This window comes from Strix uralensis, chromosome Z, assembly GCF_047716275.1.
Source record: "Strix uralensis isolate ZFMK-TIS-50842 chromosome Z, bStrUra1, whole genome shotgun sequence".
NCBI classification, from domain to species: Eukaryota; Metazoa; Chordata; class Aves; order Strigiformes; family Strigidae; genus Strix; species Strix uralensis.
In genome coordinates, this window is record NC_134012.1 from 49,707,403 (window position 1) to 49,728,560 (window position 21,158).

A 21,158-nucleotide genomic window follows, 5' to 3' on the forward strand; every position below is an offset into this window, starting at 1 on the left:
CACTGAAGAGAAAAAACACATTTATCATAGTTCTTAACTGAAATGCCAGACGATACTGTACCACTCTGATAAGAACACTATTACTGTGTTGGTAAGAAGAACTGAGTCACCGTTGCGCAGCAGAATCTTACCTCTCTTGTGAGACTTACTGCCAAAATCAAGTCTTGTCTCAAGCCACTGGCAACTGCGCCTTGTCTTCTGGGGATATAACACTCCCACCCACAGACATCACATCCTCACTTTGGCTATTTAGCTACAGCTTGCCAGCTCACTCATCTGAGGCTGCATAGGTTGGTATGTCTGCAGGTGAGTGCATCCCCACCTTTACCTCTGCCTGACAGCATTAGCAGTGCATTGTAGTTAGCACAGCTAGGAAAATCCACTTCTTCTTGACACTTAGGTCGTGACTACTCTACTGGTCCTGTGGGACAGTATGTCGTTGGCTAGGACACTGCTTTAAAGTGTTTTCCCTGAGTTTCCATAGCTTAAGTTCTGGAAGTCAGGTCTGAAGCAAGTTGAAGACTCTCCTGTGTGGATGCAGGACATACTAAGGCAGTTGTTCAAGAGTGAGAGAGGGGTTATGTTTATGAGTATAGACAGGGATGGATGAATCCTGGAGGAGGGAGTGAAGGCAGGACCAGTTTGGAGTGCAGGAAGCATTGGACAAATTAGCAGGCACATCTGAAAAAAAAAGGTGAAGTCAAAGACGGAGTAGGAAGAAACTGGGTGTGGGAAAAAGAAAGGGAAGGATAGAGTAATGGATATCCCCAAGCATGGAATTTGGGAGTTAGAAAACTATAAGAAAGAGAGGAGGAACACTGAAAAAGATGGCAAAATTATATATACAAAGAAAATACTAGGCAAAGGGGGAGAAAAACCCTATATAGTAGGGGATTGGGAAAAAAATTGGGGAAACAAAGTAAGCCAGAGTTAACTATGAAATCTGTGGCCAGTTGTGTAACGGTATCTAATATTTTGAACTAAACCATACATGTCAGCTTTGGTGCAAATTTAGCCAAAATCAAAGAAGTGTGCGGGATAACGAAAAGGAGCATTTTAAATCTAGCTTTAATAGGAAATATTTTAAAAGTGATAAAATAATGTTAAAAGGAAAAATAGAAAAAACAAAAGCTAAGATTGAAAGGATTCTGTAAAATTTATTTAGTGTTTTTCCTTGTTTGCAGATGGATGGAAAGATTTATGATTTCTTTAGCAGGGCTTGTCTTTTCTTTTTTACTAAAGGTATGGAATGTCTTACTGTCAGAAGCCATAATAAAAGCCATAGTATACCTCATGGTGAGAAGTACAGTTGTTATCTTTTGTCAAGGAGCACTCAGAAATAAACAATTTAGAAAGACTTTTCTCTATGTAATGGGAAGCTTTGGGGTTGTATGCTATTAGGTAGCGATGGCATAACCAGTAAGATCATAGAGAACATGGTCACGTATTTAAGTGTTCCTGAATAAGAAGAGAAAATTGACCAACTCTGAAAGAGGAGGACTATACGCTTTTTTTTTCTTAGGTCTTGCAGAAAAGAAGGCTTTTATTCTGGTCGCTGCTCTCTGGGCCTGAGTGGACCTGGAGAGAAGAATATTAGTCTTCCCATGAGAGCAGCTGCTCCTGCTTAGTTTGGATAAAGTTCTGGTGTCCCAGCAGTGACAGGGAATGAGAGAAAAACAAGCACCAGCACAGAATTGGGGATGCCTGGGGAGAAAGGGACTCTTGGGACTAGACCCAATACCTGAGAGGCGGCAGAAAGAAAAACACGTGCTGGGAGGAAGAAGGCATGTAGCCTATTCAGAACTGAATACACCAGGTAGGGGTGGGACCGTAGGCAGGGATGTGTATGCTGGAGGTCTTCAAGCTTTTGTTTTGCACTCTGGTAAAACATAGCCTTGAAGAGTGAGTCTTGTGGGTGTTTTGAAGTTTTTACTGCAGGAAAGGAAAGGGATGCGTCCCAGGCTCTCTTCAGTTCAGGGTCCTAGCAAAACATTGGTCTGTAATATCTCTTGGGCATGATCCAGAACTGAAATTACCAAGGCTTCTGATAGTGTTGAAGGAAGATATTTGCAGAGCTTTATTGAGCTCTAAAACTGGAAATTTGAATGAGTAAGAATTACTAAATCTATTTTCAGATCTTTCAGTGCATTTTAAAAACATTTGACTCATTTTTGCTCAGACATTAAAGACAGTATTTTCCATGACTGTATTTCTCTCAAAGCTATAATACTAAAATCTGCCTCAAATGGACTATTGGCAAAGGAAGGAAATCTTTCGCTTTGGGTGTAAACAAACATCAGTATTGTTTTGACATGAAGACTTGGGAGTTCTGGGCCTAAAATGAAAACCAGTGTGAGAACTACCTCAAAAATACCAACTTACTGGTAAAGAGCAACCATTTGTATATCACTTATCAAAACCAACACTAATAGCACATTAATGCTTGTTGAGTACAGATGTGTTAGATTATCTTTGCCCAGTTCAGCCTTAGGCATATAATTCTTGTTGCTCAACAAAATACAAAATGTCTGTAAGTTTCTGCATTCTATTTTTGTTGAAATAAAACATGTAGGTAGATAGACAAATATAACTTCACTGTCTCAAATTCTGACTAATTGCCAAACTTGCTTTGGTTCTCCAGAGGAGGCTTTCAAATTCCTCTTTAATGCCTGGGTTTACTGACAACATCAATTTTGAGTTATGACTTGCAGCTTCATTTCCTACAGTCTTATTTTAAAGACTTTGAAGTCTTGTTCTTCCAAAGCATAAAGAAGTCACTGAAATGTTAAGTCTTATGTTGGTCAAAGGAAGAAGAGTGTTTATTGTGATAAAATGGTATAAGTTCCCCTTTACACTTGTTCCACCTCATATTCTCTGATTTCCAACAGCATCAGTAACATTTCATTGTTTGGCCGTATTGGCATATCACATCTTCAGAGATCATGAGTTCACTCACATTACGGCAAAGAAATGACAGAGCTTAATGATGCTTATTGCCCAGTGAATAAGTATCATATCATTTTGTGACCCTTGTATAGCTTATTTGACTAGTGAAATCGAGCAACATTTTGAGCCAGCGTGAGAAAGTTCCTTTTCTATGGATCAGCCAAACTAGCCTTCTCGATGATAGTGATTTCATCTAGGTGCATGAACTACGGTGCTGCTGTCTGATATGCTGTTGATGGTGTCTCATAAAGATAAACTAATAAGATGCTTTTATCTGCAATACAATGCTTTTATCTTTTATCTTGCATAAATTGATTTCTAATTTCCATAGTAATAAATCAATTTTATTGGATTTTCCCTTGGCCTTTGTAATTGTGTTGATCAGACCAAATTATATGTTGTAATTTTAACTGAAATAAAATGATCAGACGATCCCTTCATTCCTTCATTATTTTGTTTCTGAAGAGATAGGAGAAAATATTGGTCTGTTACAAATCAGATGCTGTCAGATGATCAGGCCCAGTCAGCATGGGTTTATGAAAGGCAGGTCCTGCTTGACAAACCTGATCTCCTACGACAGGGCAACCTGCTTCTGGATGAGGGAAAGGCTGTGGATGTTGTCTACCTTGACTTCAGTAAGGTCTTTGACACCATTTCCCACAGCATTCTCCTGAAAAAACTGGCTGCTCGAGGCTTGGATGGGCACACGCTTTGCTGGGTAAAAAACTGTCTGGATGGCCGGGCCCAAAGAGTTGTGGTGAACGGAGTTAAATCCAGTTGGCAGCCGGTCACGAGTGGTGTCCCCCAGGGCTCGGTTTTGGGGCCACTCCTGTTTAACATCTTTATTGATGATCTAGACGAGGGGATCGAGTGCACCCTCAGTAAGATTGCAGATGACACCAAGTTGGGTGGGAGTGTTGATCTGCTCGAGGGTAGGGAAGCCCTGCAGAGAGACCTGGACAGGCTGGAGCGATGGGCTAAGGCCAACTGTAGGAGTTTCAATAAGGCCAAATGCCAGGTGCTGCACTTGGGCCACAACAACCCCCAGCAGCGCTACAGGCTTGGGGAGGAGTGGCTGGAGAGCTGCCAGTCAGAGAGGGACCTGGGGGTGTTGATTGACAGCCGGCTGAACATGAGCCAGCAGTGTGCCCAGGTGGCCAAGAAGGCCAATGGCATCCTGGCTTGTATCAGCAATAGCATGGCCAGCAGGGACAGGGAAGTGATCTTACCCCTGTACTCGTCACTGGTGAGGCCGCACCTCGATTCCTGTGTTCAGTTTTGGGCCCCTCACTGCAAAAAGGACATTGAATGACTCGAGCGTGTCCAGAAAAGGGCACCGAAGCTGGTGCAGGGTCTGGAGCACATGTTGTATGAGGAATGGCTGAGGGAACTGGGGTTGTTTAGTCTGGAGAAGAGGAGGCTGAGGGGAGACCTCATCATCCTCTACAACTACCTGAAAGGAGGTTGCAGAGAGCTGGGGATGAGTCTCTTTAACCAAGTAACAAGCGATAGGACAAGAGGTAATGGCCTCAAGTTGCACCAGGGAAGGTTTGGACTAGATATTAGGAAGTATTTCTTTACAGAATGGGTTGTTAGGTGTTGGAGTGGGCTGCCCAGGGAGGTGGTGGAGTCCCCATCCCTGGAGGTGTTTAAGAGTAGAGTCGACATAGCGCTGAGGGATATGGTGTAGTTGGGATCTGTCAGTGTTAGGTTAATGGTTGGACTGGATGATCTTCAAGTTCCTTTCCAACCTACGTGATTCTGTGATTCTGTCCAGCTTTGTTGAGCTATGTATCCAGGAAGCACTTGCCCCTCTCACTGACAAGATTAGTTCCTTTACTCCTGAGGCCAAAATATCTTCCACAATTTTCCAGGGTTCTCTCTACTTACTGAAATTGTAGGAAGGCAATGTGGAGCTTTACACATGTTGGAAGCATAACTTGTCTTGACTGGCTCTTCAGATGATTACCTTGTTAGAACAAATTCTTCTTCCAGTGGGACACTTTTAACTTCTTGGCAGCACTGTTATCTTAACTGTCCTTCTATGGCAATATACAGCATACATTCAAGGAAATCTGGACGAATGTAGTATCTGTCTCTGAGATGGCTGTACAGATTCACATGTGCAGGCAGCTGGCTTCTTCTGTAGTGTACTAGTTATGGGACTGGACATGCTGGAGCACGAGATCGTCTTGTTTGGAATTCACCTTCTGCTCATTCAGGACAAGTGAAGGCAGGAGAAGCAGCACTCCCTGGTCAGTGCTAACAAGATTTTTCACATCTCCACTGTGTTGGAAGGTTTATCCTGTGAGGGTTAATATGAAGAGCTCTGCATACAGGTGAGCTGTCTATGTTTCTTCTCATTCCAATCCACAGGTTCAATAGTAGGGCAACAACTAAATTGCATTTCATGAGCACCATGAGAATGCTGAGCTTTTTCCATCACCCGCTTATTTGTTTTTCTGACTCCAGAGTGTTAAGAAATGCAGCTTTCTTTTTTTAAAAAAAAAAGGTTAGAAAAAGCAGTTTGATTTAAGAAATTATGCAATTAATGTATACAGTCATCATTTTGAAGAAGGTTTGCTTTCTTGGATTTGTTTGTACTTTTGAGGTGTTTGTCATAGTCAATATCCTTGTAGACAGCAGAGAATCAATCTGAGCAAAGCCCAGGGGACTGAGGAAAAGACCACGTCTCCTGTTCCACCCACTGCTCCCTGTTGAGCATTGGTGTGCAGCTTAGACTATGAGCCTTGTTGCACCTCAGACTGCCCGTTAGGTGAGCTCTGCCTCTTTCCTGGACAACAGTGAATCAGGAAAAGATTAGAGAAGTTGACTGCATTGGGCAAAACGTAGCCCAAACTGAATGTTGTTAGCTTAGCTCCTCGCACTGGAAGAGATGAGATTATTTTCTTCATGACAAGCAGCACTTTTGCCCATATCTATTCCATGTGAGGAATGAGGTCAGAGGAGTAGTGCTTTGCATCCCAAATGAATCCCTGTTGTCTCAGTCAGGAGCTATGCCTTGTGATGGTGGGTCTCTTCCATCTTCTCCTCTTAATTTCTAACACATTCATGCCACTTCCAGCTCATACACAGCTTGGAGATAGACACCACAGACCTAGAGAACAAAAGAGGACCTTTCTCCTCCTCTGCTTCATCTCTTCTCCCAGGGGGACCCCTTCTCCTATCTCAGGATGGCATTCAGCACAGCTCCAGGTAGGGTAAAGCTTTTGTGGAGGTTGTCCTAGCACCCCAAGTTTGAAACTCACTTTGAGAAAAGATATGTATGAGAAGGGAGGTAAAACAAAACCAGCCTTTCAGGACAGGGGAATTATTAACCATTTGGCCATTTCTGGAGCAAACTCTCAGTCTAACCTATGAGTGATCCAGTTTCTCCTTTACAGCCAAACTCCCTACATGAATAAAATCATCCTTATGGATTGCAGCAAGCTAAATCATCCTTGGAATCTGATTAGGGCAACAGAAGTGAAGTACATCAGATAAATGCAGAAAAACAAGCCCATAAATGTGAGCTGATCCCTTCAGAGCTGTGTTCACTCACTGTCTCTCACAGGATGAATGGCAGTGGTCCCAGTTTCTTAGAAAATCAGATAGTAAAACATAATCTTAAAAAAAAAAAAAAAAAAAAAAAGTTATAAATAGCCAAAAAGGAAAAAATAAGCAGAGCAGAGGCTCCTTTAAGCAGGAGAGCACAATATATCACTGAGGACACTTGCAGTGAAATGGAGTTTTCTCAGTTCTTATTTGGGCAACACAGACTGTGTGTACTCCTCACTGCAACACCCAGGAAGTGACTTGGAGTCTTTTTAATATCCTGCAGCTGAACTGCATCTTCCTATACGCTGTCAGATGTCACCCCTGCATCTGCCCATTGAAAGTCTGTTTGGTAGTCTACTGATTGATTCCTTTGTGTCTGTAGGCAGTAGAAGGAATGCCCTAAAGCCCTTCTGTATGTCAGGACAGGATACAAGGCCCTGAGTGACCTCATGCACATTTGGGCAGTGCTGCTCTTACCTGACACTGCAAACAGTGACCAACTGGGAAGGCAAAGCATTTTGGGTAATTTTAATGTCTTTCTGGCTGAACAGGCTATGTTTGTTAGGGTTGACAGACCAAGTTTTGGCTTGGTAAATGTCTCTTTCTCAGCATTGAAGTTGGTAAGTTTTGAGATCAGTCTTCTCTCTGGGAACAGAGAGGTTTTAAATGAGTATTTAGTTTTAATGGTCAATATGAAAGAGAAGCCAAAGGTGGAGCTTACTCTGGTGCTTGGAGCAAAGTTCATGGTTTAACTACTCTGTTAGATGAATGAAATCTACCCTTGAGTTCCTTCCAGAAGAGTCTGGATATGAATGTGTAAGAGTATCTGAGCAAAAGGTTATATCCCTGTGGTATAATGATTTCAGCATGTTGGAATAAAGGAAATTTCCTATTAATCAACATTATTTCAGCATGCAAGGTCACAAAGCATGAACTTGGAACCTCATTCTGCATTTCAGAGCTCTACCTAAATCAAACCCAGGCTACAGACACGACTGTACTTTTTATTTGCCAGAGTAGCCCCTTCATCATAGCTATCTTCAGTCAAGTGATTTCAGTGGTTTCAGATCAGATAGTGCCTTCAGCTGCTATGTTAGCCCACTTTTGCATCAAAAGTAAGACTTCTTCCCTTGAAACCTTCCCTTTTAACAAGTGATAGGACAAGAGGTAATGGCCTCGAGTTGCACCAGAGGAGGTTTAGACTAGATGTTAGGAAGTATTTCTTTACAGAATGGGTTGTTAGGCATTGGAATGGGCTGCCCAGTGCAGTGGTGGAGTCCCCATCCCTGGAGGTGTTTAAGAGTAGGGTTGACATAGCGCTGAGGGATCTGGTGTAGTTGGGAACTGTCAGTGTTAGGTTAATGGTTGGACTAGGTGATCTTCAAGGTCTTTTCCAACCTAGATGATTCTGTGCTTCTGTGAAAATCCAGCCATTGAGAGCTCTCTCAGCCTCCAGATAAAGTAGCCATGTATCTTGTATAAAGAGGTACAAGAGCTATTTGTATCACTTGTATGAAGATCTGCTCTATCTCTTGACTGTCAATACATACGTTCAATGAATATACTGGCTTTGGTTAAAAACATTCTATGATTTTTCTTTGGTTTGACAGAATCTTTCCAATGACTTGGTGACCATGCAAAGATACTACAGATTTATTTGCATAATCTTTTCTCATTTCTCCCTTTTCTCCTTATATTTCTCCCATATTTGAAAGCTGATCCTTTTCCCAGACTGGGAACATGGTGCTGCAGTAATCCACTGGTAACCATTCAGTGAGTATGAGAATGAGGAAGAACAGGAAAATACAACTGCGCCAACCTGTAACAACACTTTGTCTTCAAGGCAGAGTCTGCTTGGAGAAAGAACAATTAGAAATTGATTTCCAAAGTTTGAGATTAAGTGATTTGAAATGGAATGGCTGTTCATGACTCTCCCTTGATGCAAGTTTGTTGAAGTCCTGCTGTTGTGGATCTTACTAACAGCACATAATCTGAAAAGTGCAGATACCTTTCCCTAGTCTTTAAACCATCAGTTTTTATGAACGTGATCTCTGAGGACAGTTCTAAAGCCCCCGTAAGAATGATGCATCCCACTAAACCATGAACTGAAATTCTTTTGCTCCCTTGGATTTCGTGAAAACCTTCCTCCAAACTTGCTAGTTTCTTCTTTGACCTCTTTGCTGACAGATTCTGTCTTTTACTGTTTTTACCATGTCTCACTGTGCATCTTGAGTTAACTGTTTTTGCCCACAGCTTGCCCTACACTCTTAAGTTGTAATTAATGTTTTGATGTTCTTTCCCTATTTGTAACATATCTACCCTGGCCACTTCTCAAAAGAAGGATCAGGAGATGCCATTTTTCTGTCAAGAGTCCTCTATTGGTGTGCACATTTGAAAGACTCAGTGCAGATCTTAAAGCCAGTAAAACACCTTTCTTAAATGGATTATACTGTGTAAAATTGCACTGTTCATCATGATGACACCCAAGGTCAGTACTGCTAGTAGGGGGAAGTGACTAAATAGACCAAATGACACAGAAGATCAGGAAACAGTAAGACAGAAAAGCCTGTTCAAAAAAAACCCTCCCAAACCCCAAACATCTCTGGACACATGAAGCATGTTTCTAATCCACCTTTACTGAAAGATCAGCCCTGCAAAGAAACAAATGGTTCCATTGCTTCCTTAAGTGATCACATAAACTTCTTTATAGAGGTTTTGCTGCATTAGCAAAAAGATCTTTCTGTTAGATGCAAATACAGTCTGTTTATTTGGGCATTATTACACAGTAGTTTTCAGTCACTTCATTGAAAAGCAAATAGGTCTGAGCTTATCCTAGAGGATATGGAACAGCCCTATAGATTAATTTCACCATCTATAAGGACCGAGAGGAGCATTGTGTTCAAAGGAACAGAAGGTTGAAAACACCATGTTTCAGAAGTACCTATATTTGAAACAGATTTTTATAATCAAAAGCAAAACATGTAACATAGGATGGCAAAAAGCACTTGAAGACTTGTCCACAAGTCTGATGAGATTTATGATCCACGGTCCTGGCCCAGGCATTTTTGCAATGCTGAAAAAGCAAACACAAGGTAATGGAAAACAATTATGAGTTATTCCTTTACTTCAGAGGTGATTAATGTGACTCGGTAAGTTAAGTCCTCTGAAGAGACATCAGCAATGCTTTTCACTGGTGCGTTTTGTAAGCATGGATTTGATACTATTTCACAAGAGATTTTAATTTCCTGCTGAAAGATATGGTTCATGATAAAAAACAAGATATACATAAATACTAGCTGCTGAGCTTGAAAGACTGATATATTTCTTATCAGCAAATGATAAAAACATAGAACATCTTCAGGTTTATGATACAAATAATTCTGTATTACCAAAAACATGCAGAACCGAATTGAAATATTCTCATGGACTATGCTGCAAAGGATCTGATAGCAGCACAGCAGACTACCAAGTAGCCTCTGCCCATATCCCAAAGAGTCTGTGTGTACTCCCAATTTAAAAACTGAAAATATATGCTGCTTTAAAGGAAACAAAGAGTGGCACTCAAAAGTTTGATTGGCTTAATTTTCTAGAGTGAATTTGTGACACACTGTCTGATTGCTAGGCTTTGGGTCCTTTGATGTCTAGTATCGTGCAGTATGAAGCTAGTTCAGGTGTACATATACTTCATTTTCATTCAGGTACTGTTTAAGTCTTAGTCTCAGCTTGCCATTGTTCTGATGCTTTTTACTGAATGCAAATTAACCTAATAACTGTCAGGATACAGAACATCTGAACACTGAGAAACCAGCAAATTTTAGTGCTTCAGGTATCACAGCCAGTTACCTCAGCTGAACAGTGCACTGGGATACTGCTTTTGACTGCGTATTGCCTACACCAGGGTCTTTTTACAGAATAAGATAACTTGTTTACAGAATAACATAACCTTTTGATTTGGGAGATTCCATGCTGTACCATGTTTGTTTGGCTCACAAGGCAATGGAGACCGATGCCCTGCTGAATGATTTGCTGTAAGCATCTCCAGATGAGCACGCTTTTAGTATCCACAGACTCGTGGATCTTAGGTTCTCACCTAATATACTGACATACTAACATACTGTGTCTGCAGTTTTGCTGTGTGTAGCTGAAAGGTTCATCCTACCGCTTGCAGTACAAGTGTTTCTTCAAGTACTGATGTAAAGTGCTCTGTGCCCTATTGTGCAGTACATAGTATGTGGCACTCAAGAGGCAGAGGGCTTCACACTGCTCTTTTTCAGGATCAATACAATCTCAGTAACACAGGCTACAACAGGATCAAGTTAAAAAATAGAGAGGTTCTTCGAAAAGCTGCCAAATAAAACTGTTTAAAGCCCAAATCTGCACACCTGGATTGCCACTTTATTGCCATGCTGGCAAGCAATACTGAACCCTGATGTGGCTCCAGGTATATTTACCCACCTACTGGTGTGACTGTGGAGGGGACAAAGTTACATTTAGTCCCTCAATAGTTTTCCTTGATGCATATCACTTAAGGTGCTAATCTAAGAGCTCAACACTGTATTTTGTTCAGTTCATCTCCAGTTTCTAATAATAAGCATGTCCTAGCTCCCACAAATGGATGTTTTGCCATCACTCCCACCACTTCAGTCCTAAAACCCCTCCGTTCAGACCTTTGATTCCAGTTTTGTGTGTGTCAGGTTAGCCCAGCTCTTTTATTGCCTTTCTCATCTTCAGCAACTCATTGGTTGGAGCAGCATCTTGTTAGGATGGCAGCTGAGCCCAGAGGTTCCTCCCAGTGTTACTGAACCTTGTTTTATGGATATGGCAGAGGGAAGTGGTTTGCAGGAGCTACCTCAAACCTTGTCTTTTACCTGTCATCAGGATGTCGAGTCTCAGCTTACTCACATCCCATTTCCTTGCTCAAGAAGGCAGAAGATTGATCATATGAAACTCATTTTGATGTATTGAGCCGTTATATTCCTCCAAAGTCATAAAATCAGGTAATGTTTTACTGTCCTACCACTCAAAGCTTAAAGTGGATGTTTTCCCCAGGACACTAAATGTCACGCAGAATCTGTTCACTCCTTATATCCCTCCATTTCACCAATGTCAGAGTTGGGTGAACTCAGGGCTGTGGACATCCACACGCACAAGTGTCCTGGTACTTCATCCTTCTCCAGTGGGATCCATCCATACTGAATTAACCACTGGCAGAAGAATTTACAACATTTATAGTCAGTTTGTTCCTAGGGTAATATTAGAAAAGCTCAGTGATCTCAGTGTTTACCTGACACTTAATGAACTGCTTTTTGGACACAGTCATTCTGGCATTTGGAAATGGATGACTCATTTAATGACAAATTTTTAAGAGCACTTCAGGAGCTTGTTCCCCTCTGGGTCAGCTCTACTTTATCATTCTTTCCATCTTCGCCCACTCCACTTCTCACAGTTCATCTTCCCTTCCATCTTTTTTTACAGACTTCATCCCATAGCTACCTCTTTCCATATTCACCATATAGGTACCTGTAACTGAGAATGGGTTACTTGGACTTCAAAGGATCAATGCTGCCTCATTCTGTGTGGCAAATGAGCTGTTGCTGATGCTTCAGGAGCTGGATTTGGGGTTTGGCTGCCCTGGAAAGGAGGGAGCTGAGCAAACAGGTGGGGACTTGGCTTTTTCCAGCATTGTTCTGTTGTGTGAATGGACTGCAGTACTGTGGCTCCTACTTAAATCCCTGACTAAAAGGCCTTGTTTACCTGGTAGGTAAATTGCTTTTCCAAGTCATCATTTCTCAGATTGCTCACACTTCATTTCTCTCAGTTGAGGCATAACATTTAGTACATTCTATACACCAGCCCTGAGTTTATTGTATCTTCACATTGTCTTGTTCTCACATTACTCATTTACATAGATCTTATTTTGTATCAGAATTATTTTTCAGGAAATCACAGTGTGACAGGTTTCTGAAGATAAAAATTCTAGGTAGTCCTCCAAGTTTTCCTGGTTATCCAGTTCTGTGCTGTAAATAAACACAGGCATGCTAATCGGGATACAGTGGTATTCCTGAGGTTCACATTAATCTCAGTTCTCAACTGGGCAAGGATTTCTTGCCTTGTCAGGAGAGGAAAGTGGGAGAGGGGGAAGCATGTCATTCTTTATTCTCCCAGCTATTTCTCATATCTGTTGTTTTTAGCATCCAGGCAGCATAACTGGAGTTTTTTTCCTATCTTCATTTCTCTTTGTTGTGGTTTTTTTTGTTTGTTTGTTTGTTTTGGTTTGGTTTGGTTTTTTTACCAGCTTTCAGTGTTAGTATTTATACAACCTTTATTCCTTTTAATCTGATTGCTAGGAAGGTTGTTCTTTTTTTGCAGGATCCCGAGTATCAGGTGTTAGACTGTAGATATTCCTCTAGTACCTCTCTGTTATATTGGAGGTCCATAAAAGGATTGCTTTAAATGTGCTGCCTACTAAAGATAAAGATATCTCTTAATTCACCTTTTCCTGAGAGACATCTTCAGGCTGTGAAAACTTTGCAAGGATATAAAATGATAGGGAGTTTCTCGTAAAAGGGAGGTCAAAGGCTGCTTGACTTAAAGCTATGCTGCATCAAATCAGTCCCAAAGATTTTTGCCTCTCCTTGCGAAAACCTGTAACAAAATCAAAGGATGAAGCTGAATCTGGAATTTATAGCCACATAGTTACTCACAGCTTTCAGACAGATCTAAAGAAAATGCCCTTGTTGATGAAGTTTGAAGATATCCAAGAAGCATCCATCTGGTGGGATGTCCAAGTGGCATAACTTTTACGCATAAACAGTGTTTGAAATTGCTTTGGAGCAGATCTAAGTTTCTGTCTGTTGTTCAAGGGCAGATACTTTCTTTTTGTGCTCACTTAAATTTTTTTTTATTTCTTTTCAAATTAATATGTATTTATAACCTTAGTCCTTAGGGTCTGTTGCTGACGTGGAGTTAGGGGTGGGTTCAGAGGTGAGAGGATAGAGAATTTTTGTTTGAGGAGAGTTCACCATGAGGTGCTATCAAATTATTTATCAAGCGTCGCATATATAAATTGCAGAGAAAAGAATTGTGATGTTATAGGAGCCTGGCAATCTCTAAAATGGTAGGTCTAGAAAGCTAATAAATTGGACAGAGAACTAAACTATTACAGGATCTTGTCTACTGCCTCTGTTAAGATCCATTTTAAAGGCATTACATCAGCTTAAATAGAGGTAGTACTCATTCACATCCCCTGCTGAATCAAGAAAGTCAAATGGTCAGCAGAGGAAGGAAGCAGATGAAAAATTATTTCCTATTTTGAATTCCATCAACCTTCATCTGTGGACCTATCTTAACACATTGTAAAAACCTTAAAAGTCAGTATGTGACAGTGGTGTCTAGTAATATAAGCAAAAAAGGACTATTCCATGACAGTGATAAAATCCACATGCAAGGCAGTATTTATTCTTTGATCCATAAAAGCCAGATATGCAAAGTACAGCTTCAGTGTCTTCCTCATTAGATAAAATGGAGCCTAAATTGAAAGGGAAACAAAGCGTTTGTTTGCTTTAGTACATTTTTTAATGCAGATAATCTTTTAAAGGGAAATTGACCAAGCAGGTTGACTTCCAGATAGTGGACTTGATGTCTAAAACGAATAGCTCTAACTTCCGGAGACTTCCGTTTTAAAATCATGCCTCTCCTTGAATGCTATAAATGTAGCTAACATTTAAAAAAAAACCCCAAACCATACTGAAGAATTTACATTGTTACAATATGAATCCTAAGATCATGGCATTTAAATTCAGTTGAGGTCCAGATTTGTTATGTAGAGTTCATTAATGCAGAAGGATCTATTTTTCTAGTGTTCGTTATGCCATTTGCATCCAGTCTTATCCTAATTAGGGAACCTGGGGTGCTCCCACATAGGATTTCTTGAGGAGAGGATACTCAATGTGTGTTCCACAGCAAATGAAAGTGAAAAATGGGAACACAGACATGTCCAAGCAGTGGTATGTAGAGATACCTGGGCTAGGTGAGGTGCTGAAGTAGCCACAAAAGAGCAGCTGACTACCCAGGCTAATATATTTTGCTTCTCAGAGGAGTTATTTAGACAGACTGAGCAACATGAAGCACTACAGAGGCAAGGCTCTGCATAGCCCTGCAGTGGGCCATGAAGATGTGGTCCATTAATTGCAACCTAATAAAACTCTTTTGTGAAATCGTTTCCTGTGCTGTGATGGTATAGAGTTCATTTAGTCTTAGCAGATTGGAAGATGATGTTGAAACAAGAATATTGTTTTGTCTAAAAGAATGGTTTAAGATTGCCATTTTTTGGTGACCAGTGGTGACAAATAGTTCATCATTCAGAACTTTGCAAAAATTATTTATATTCTTCTCCCTTCCGCTGCTGGCTTCATCTTCTAAGGGATGTATGAGTCCCCTCTAGTACTTCTAAAATAATTTTAAAATCATTTCCATTTTCTTTTCTTATAAAGCTTGTCACTCATACAGGATTCAGGGTGCTGTGTGGAGCAGTTTTTATTTGCAGTTGATTTTATCTGACTCATAGTCTTTTTATGGGACTTGCTTTTTTTAACTTTTGGGATAGGATTGTTTGTACAATGACAGAGCAAGGCAGTCCTGATTCTGAAAGGGGCCTGTGGGTACTACTATCTTGTGAACAATGCTGAAATAATTCTTTTTTGCATGGAGACTGCTTTCTTATTTGTCAGGCTTCCCAGAGGAAAGTGGCAGAAGCAAGGGCTCTGACTGCTGAACTTCAGCTGGGTGCCATTCATCAGGATAATGTCGTGCTAAGAACTGCTGCAGAGCTCACTCCTAAGGTGAGTCCTATATCCATTAATCTCCAAAACTAGCACTGTCATCATTTCTGTCTGGATCCTACACACATAGCAAAGAAAAACTAAGGTGTGTGTTGGCCATCAGAAGACATCTGCAGATGTACTTAAAGGAGAAAGCTTTTAGACTTCAGAGATTTCAGACCTCTGCTGGCTGTGTTTGTATATGTGCATGCTAGATATTGCCCACACTAGATAGTGACTTAAAAACACCTATCTGAAGCCTGTAAGACCAAAGAGAAGTGTCTAGCAGAATTGATCAAAGTCCCCCATTTCCAGCCTCCTGGGCTGACAGAACAAGCTCTTCTGCAGAGGGAATCAGACAGGCTGTTACCTGATTTAATAGCCAAACTGTTTTATAAACCATAATAAGGTAAGTCTGTGATGTTCAGCAGATGTGGTGTTTGGAAGCAAAGACTTCATGCTGTGATGCTGTGATGTACATTTAACTGTCAATCCTTATAGGGTGCTCGCATAACTATTTATGTTTATCTTTAATAGTAGGAATAACAGCTCTATTTCTTCTCACTCTTATCTGACTGTTAGCTGTGTGTAAACCTACAGACCATTACATGGAAAGAAGCTAAGTTAGGAATGCCAGTGAAAAAGTGCAGTTCTTCTAAAAGGCATTTTTTTCCCCTCAATCTATTTTTTTTAAAACTTTTTTTCTTGGAGAGGGGCTGATGTGCATTGTCATTAATATTGCATCTCTCAGCACTGAACAGGAACATGGAGGAGGCTCATCTGTCATCTCCCTCACACATCACAGTGAAAAGATGATGTACAGTTGCCTTGGCCATCAAGGGGAATGGATGCTTTTCATGCTGTGTAACTCATGGGTAGCTGACAAGGTTAAAAACATGGTTTCAAATCTGCCAAGTTAGATTACAGATCTGATAGTCACTTTTAGCTTTTAATCCAGAGTTTATGGAGAACTTTCTTGAGTAACTTTGCTGTGAATGTCCTTTGGACTTGTTACACAGTCTGGCAGCTTAAGTAAGAGACACTACCGTGTCACTTGAGGTAACAGACACATTAGCAAAACAATGCAGTGAAGGAGTGAATTTATTTTGGGGTGTATATTTACTCTGTTGTGATGTTTGCATTCTGTTCTATAAGCATTCTTTTGTCCCAGTCTCAGCTGCATTTTCTTGTGTAATATAAAGATTGGAAAGCTCACTCGTACTCAGATTCTTTGTTGAAACCAGACTACCCAGGTTATTTCAGAATTTCCAGAAATTAGATACGCTCCATTTGTTTCTTTTCAGAACAGATGGTGGAGTAGAATCTGAATCACTGAAGTGATAGTGGGAGAGAAGTTACAGTGGGGTAAAAAAAAGGGAACTGAAGTGAAACTTTTCACACTTTCCAGTTTTTTGCTGATTCCCAGCTTTTGTTTTTATATGAAGAGTTTAGTAGATCCAGCTTTCAGAGTTGTCTCCATTATTCAGATAACTATAAAATCAGGTGGATAAAATCTGGAATATTCTGCACTTTTACTAGATACTTAATGGATACTCATAAAGCATTAGACTTTCACCTCTCTGACTTGAGTTCAAATCTATTTTAATGGTCTGATTCCTTCTTGGTGTACATTCTCTGAAGTGATGGAGCTAAAATGAGGATTAATTTTCCCACTCTTTAAAATGAGATGGATGTATGAATTTAGCATGGCATCTGAAGAAGGCACATCAAAGCTACCACCACTGGCAAAACTGAAGCCCTAGGTGAGAACTCAGTCTATTTCTAGATCTTCCCTTTAAATTATTTCTGTGGAGATATTTTTGATTTATGCTGCTGTATTGTCTGCTGTTGCAGGATCACAGACCAGGATAACCCAAGAAGATGACTGGCACAGGGCAGTCATGGAAACAGAGGACTGTACTCCTGCTCCCAGGAGAAAAGGCAAAACTGAACCCTAAGTTCCTCTCTGCTGGGCTTGATTTCTTTTTAACGGTGGCTCTTGTACTCAGCATAGAGTGTCCCAAAGTAGAGAGGGACATGAATTAGTGTGCCTCTGTGTCTGTGGTTCTTTCACTGACACCAATAAAAAAACAGAAATGCATTGCTGCAGATTAGATGGATGAAATGATGCCATAAACCAGTAAATGTGGGGTTTTTTGTTGGCTTCTAGTATTTCTGCTGTATTTAATTTCCTCTCTTAATGTACCATGCACAGAGGTGGCAGGAGCCTGAGCACAGGGCACGTGTACCCCAGTGCAGGAGGTTACAAGCTCAGTCATCCTGCTTTTCTACAGGCTCCCTTCAAACATATCACAGGTGGGTCTGCAGGCTGGGCTGTCCTAGACATTCACTGCTTTCTTCATTTTGTGTTTTCACGTCTCAGTGTGCTCTCTCTGCTATTAAGTGCTAAACTCCAATACCCCAATTCCACTGAATATCACCTTATTCCTGCAAGGGTCCTGTGGAAGCCAGCTGGGCTACACATGGCATAGGCATTTGATACAAGGTTATCTGAATTTCATCCTATGGGAGCTTTTATCTTTCTTCACTTGATCTGTCTTCACTTCCGTCTGTGCTTTAAACTGTGCTTCTGGGTCACGTAAGTGGTGGTGGTGTTGTTAATTAGACTTTGGCAAACTGTTGTGTGGGGTAAGCAGTCTAAACATGTTTTTTAAAACAAAAAAAAATCAATAAGGTCCCAGGGACAGATTCAGCAAAGTACTTATGGAAAGTGCCTAAAGGGAGAGATGTGAATAGCCCTGCAGATTTCAGTGGGATTACAGATGCACTTAAAATTACACCTGTGATAAAATGCCTGGCTTCACTGGAGTCTAGTCAGGGGATTGTCAGAGCTTCGCCTGACTTTATGCAGCCCAAAACCCCCTGTGGTTTTCAGGGGCTCGTCTGCAGCCTGAGCATGGTGCAAATGCTCTGCTGTGCCACCACCCTCTCCAGCAGCCAGATTTCCTTTCAGAAACCACACATCTAGGTTGAGAAACAAACAAAGGTGAGAGCACAGTTTTGTTTCTCCTCTTTTTCTGGTGGATGAGCAGCACTGCCAGGCTTGGTGGCTCTGTGACCTGTGATGTGCTGGCAGATGCAGCCTCGGGGCTTGGGATCACTTGTCCCCTGCCACTCTTCCCAGTGATTTTCTGTCAGGGAAGCAAAGCCAAGTTAGATTGGTAAACTTTTCAACTGTAGCTTCAGGAAACAGTTGTGGTCAGTTTTATCTCGGTGTCATCTGGTACATGAAATGGCATAAAGAAAGAGGGGGGAAGAGTGTGTTTGGAAAAAATGTGGAATTGTAAGAGAAAAATGTAGTAATGTAAAAAAGGGCAAAATTCAGAGAAGGACATAAATATGAACATAAAAAGAAAGATGTCACATTTCATAACTATAAGGGTAGAAAGATTACATTGTTTAGTTTAACCCACTGCATCCTACTCACATGATTTTCCACCTCCCAGATGCTCCAGATAGCTTTCCAACCTATTTTCAAGCACTTCTAATGATAAAGCATCAATTACAATGTTGTCAGATTGTCCTTACAGTTAAGAAACTTTCTTACTGTGTTATTGAAATGCTTCACATACCACTGTCACCTAAAATACCCACAGTGCATTACACTGTAGGTGTTCGTGGGATCCTGTAAATGTTTCTGCAAATGTAAGCTTGCACAGCTTTCTGTTGATTCCCTAATTTAGTTAGCAGAAACCCCTGTCTTCTCCTCCTTCTTCCATCCCTGGTCTCTCCGATTCCATGCAGCCTCCTTAGCTACTAACCTTTAAATGCTACTACCCCTCCTAGGTCCAGACCACTTTCCACTGGAAGAGACAGAGCACACAATTTGAAGCTTTTTGCAAGAGACGAAATTGTATCTTCAACTCCCTTAGGTCTCATTTCCATTTAAAAAATCCCAGCCCAAGGACACTGAAGTCACCAGAGATCTGTGGTGGTGTCTTAGGTGCATGTGGCTGACTGTTAATGCCACTATTGGTTGGTCATTTAGGAGGCCCAGGGCTTGGCTTTTCCACTGAACAGCACAATACCTCTCTTTTCTGTCTGCTCCTCAATTCAGAGTGACAAATCATCTCCGAGGAGACTGGTCTAAGACCCCTAGTTCACAGGTGTTTCCTCAATATCTAAGGCAAAGGGTTGGTCCCACTCGATATTTTTTAAATCAATGCTTTTATGGCACTTCAGTATTCATCTATAATAATTAATATAAGCCTTTTATCTGTGTATATCGAAGCACTTTTTGAAAGTTGGAGAGCATAAAAACTCTGTATTAAAGATGAAGAAATATGAGGCATGCAGAGGGATTATGTGCTTTACCCAATTGCCCAGCCAATTAATAGATTAATTCTTAATCCAGTTCCATATCCACTGGGTGACACTGCCAGGTTTTATCTCCTAAATGTAAAATATTCTACATCTGAAAATATCTAATCAAGTTAATGACATAGTTAGTTTGCAACTGAATTAATATGCTATTTTTAATTAATTTTTAAAAAATAAAATAAATGTGTTTCATTAGGGTGTTTTTCTGAAATGTCTGTATTTTGCTTCAGTGTAATATTTTCAGTTAATGACATGTTTAACATGCAACTGTTTGGAAATTATTTTAATGTTTCACTGTGGTTATCTGAACATGCAACTGGGACAGAAGTCTGGGTCACACAGAAGCATTATTTCTAAGTTGTTTTATCACCAAGACTTAAATGAAGAATGCAAATGGAAAGCAGTGTTTATACAAACTTGATGTTCTCTGATTTCCCTGTATTTTTTTTCAAGGGGTTAGCAGCTTTCTATTTCATAGCAGCAAAGCAACCAAACCAGAGGGACCTCACCTACACAAACACATTTTGTGAGATAATTATTCGACTGACATTACAGAGCTTAAAAACACTCAGACTTCATGGTCTCTGAAGACTGAATTCATTAAGTCTTAAACAAGAAAAGATTCTCCTTTGGGAATTTTCTGTCTGTCTGTTTTTCTTGTGTATATAGTTTACCTGCTTAGGAATGAGGCAAGGAGAATAGATCAGCTCTGCTTAGTTGATACTTTTGACACTTTATTTTTCTCTTCTTGAGAAAAAAAAAAAAGTCTCTTGCTGTTCGAAACATAACCTACTTCTCTTTATGTAGGCAGGCACATGCTTCTCCCCTCAGCTGAGACACGAGGCCCTATTCTTAGCTCCACTTTCATTTACGTTGTGCCTTGAGGCAAGATGCACAGGATATAACAGCTCTGTAGTTATGACTGGTTTAAACTATGCAAAATTAGAGCACTCTCTAACATTACAGACCATTTTAAGGATATGTGAAAGGATGTTAGAAACCTGTTATAGAAACCCCATCCAAGGATATGTAACCCTGACAAGCAAAAGGAACAGTAAAATTGTTTGAAAATATTTGGAAACAGTCACCCAGAAGGGTATATAACCAGCTTGTTGTTTCATCCTTTTGGTAGCTGAGAATTGGAAGTCTCTGCAGTGAAGGGGTCAGCTCCCTAGCGGATGCAGCTCACTTTGTTTCACTGATGTTGACTTGCACAAATTGACAAACTAGCCCCTCACACCATTCACCACGTTATTTCTCCAGCGTTGCTTCAGCACCACCTTTTGCCCTTTTCTTTCAGTTCTGCACCTTAGCTCTCCCTCCTGTCTCTGCACACAAATGAAAGGAGAGCAGAGTAAGTGCTCTCCTGGAATATGACCTTCATTATCATAAAAAAAAAAAAATAATTCACAAACATCACAGAGAATTTGACTCTTGATAAAAGAGTTAATCTTCCCAATGAAAATTCTGTCCGGTTTTATTTTAAATGCTCTT